Below are 2,372 nucleotides of genomic sequence, written 5' to 3'. Positions count from 1 at the left end.
GAAAGTTGTAGAAAGTCAACTATCACTGCAGCCCTCCACCAGTCGGGGCTTTATGGCAGAGTGGCCCGACGGAAGCCTCTCCTCAGTGCAAGACACATGAAAGCCCGCATGGAGTTTGCTAAAAAACACCTGAAGGACTCCAAGATGGTGAGAAATAAGATTCTCTGGTCTGATGAGACCAAGATAGAACTTTTTGGCCTTAATTCTAAGCGGTATGTGTGGAGAAAACCAGGCACTGCTCATCACCTGTCCAATACGGTCCCAACAGTGAAGCATGGTGGTGGCAGCATCATGCTATGGGGGTGTTTTTCAGCTGCAGGGACAGGACGACTGGTTGCAATCGAGGGAAGGATGAATGCGGCCAAGTACAGGGATATCCTGGACGAAAACCTTCTCCAGAGTGCTCAGGACCTCAGACTGGGCCGAAGGTTCACCTTCCAACAAGACAATGACCCTAAGCACACAGCTAAAATAACGAAGGAGTGGCTTCACAACAACTCCGTGACTGTTCTTGAATGGCCCAGCCAGAGCCCTGACTTAAACCCCATTGAGCATCTCTGGAGAGACCTGAAAATGGCTGTCCACCAACGTTTACCATCCAACCTGACAGCACTGGAGAGGATCTGCAAGGAGGAATGGCAGAGGATCCCCAAATGCAGGTGTGAAAAACTTGTTGCATCATTCCCAAAAAGACTCATGGCTGTATTAGCTCCAAAGGGTGCTTCTACTAAATACTGAGCAAAGGGTCTGAATACTTATGACCATGTGATATTTCAGTTTTTCTTTTTTAATAAATCTGCAAAAATGTCAAACATTCTGTGTTTTTCTGTCAATATGGGGTGCTGTGTGTACATTAATGAGGAAAAAAATGAACTTAAATGATTTTAGCATATGGCTGCAATATAACAAAGAGTGAAACATTTAAGGGGGTCTCAATACTTTCCGTACCCACTGTATGTCGTTTCTGAATATGTTTTCTAAGAGAGAAGTGTCTTTTGTTACAGCGTGGATGTGCATATCCACAAAATTTGTAAACGGACACTGGGACACAATTTTCATCGCAGTAAAATGACAGGATGCGTTTATTTAATGTAAATACGTTTATTTAAAAGGAAACGGGTTCTCTCTGGTTTTACACTTCTGAATGCTATGAAAGGGTGTTGGACATTCTAGAAAAACCCTTAACACCCAGTGACACCCACTTTCACAGCCATAAAAACTTTAGTTTATGAATAATCACAATATAGGACAAGCGTACTGTCACCCTTCACTCTGCTCATTAGATCAGATCCTTTTTCTAATTCTACTTTATTTTTCCTTTTGACGCCACTAGAATAAAAACTGGACCCATCAGGTTTAATGATGCCTTCTGTGTGCTGGGAAATGTGTTGCTGTCAGCACATTCAAGTAGTATTTATTAGAAATCAGACTACAGCAGCTACTTTGGAGTAGCCTACTATAAAAATGATAAGTGAAAAAACAGGCAACATCTGTTATTGCACTGCTTCAATATGATGTGCAGCAGTGTTCAACATAAAAATAGGTTAAAAATAGGCTGCATTATTTGCCATGCCTTTAACATTTCTTTTCAAATACATATAACTCAACTGAGGCGTGTACATTATGAATCACAGCTCCATAGGGATAATGAAACATAACGCAAATAATACCCATTTTTCATATATTCAGTTTTTTGTGTGACAGAGGTAAAAAAAATCATCACAACTTCTTTTTTGTGAAAAATATAAAGCCAATAATGCCACAGTGGACAGAAGAGCTAAGGAGCATCCACTGGTGAGGCGTTTTCACCTTCTCTCCTCTTTGAGTGCAAGTCAAACAAAACAGTTTTGAAGAGGAACAGGTACAAGTCTGAAAAACTGAAAAATAATTCAAGCTGTTTAAATGTTTCTGTTTCCATGTTTTGTGCGTGTGGTGTTGATGTAATTCTATTGTTAAATGCACCCTGGTGCTGTAAGGCTCTTCTTTACAGTGTCGTTCCTATGTGTTCTCTTTGAACAGAGTAAGACTAATGGGGATCCTATAAACAAACGACTTTCAAACTCTTTAGATAAAATATGAATGTAAAAGCTCCACAGTAAATATTAGACTCTGCGGGGATGTTCGGAGGCACCAAGATCGCCGTATTTCCGGCAGCATGTGAACGCAGCATTGAGGTGCAGCCACCGGCCGTGTGGGTGCAGGTTTGCGGTCATGACAGACATCACTGTCACACCACCCCTGCCACTCACACATACACTGGTTCATTACACGGGTTTTAATTGAATACTCGGTAAATTCACGGATCGCTGACGGTATGAACACGGAGCAAACGAGCAGGGAACTGGAGGATGCTCGAAGCAAAGATGCTGAAC

The sequence above is a fragment of the Monopterus albus genome, unplaced genomic scaffold (genome assembly GCF_001952655.1).
Source record: "Monopterus albus unplaced genomic scaffold, M_albus_1.0 scaffold403.1, whole genome shotgun sequence".
In the NCBI taxonomy this organism is placed as follows: Eukaryota; Metazoa; Chordata; class Actinopteri; order Synbranchiformes; family Synbranchidae; genus Monopterus; species Monopterus albus.
Note: the sequence above shows the minus strand (reverse complement) of the source record.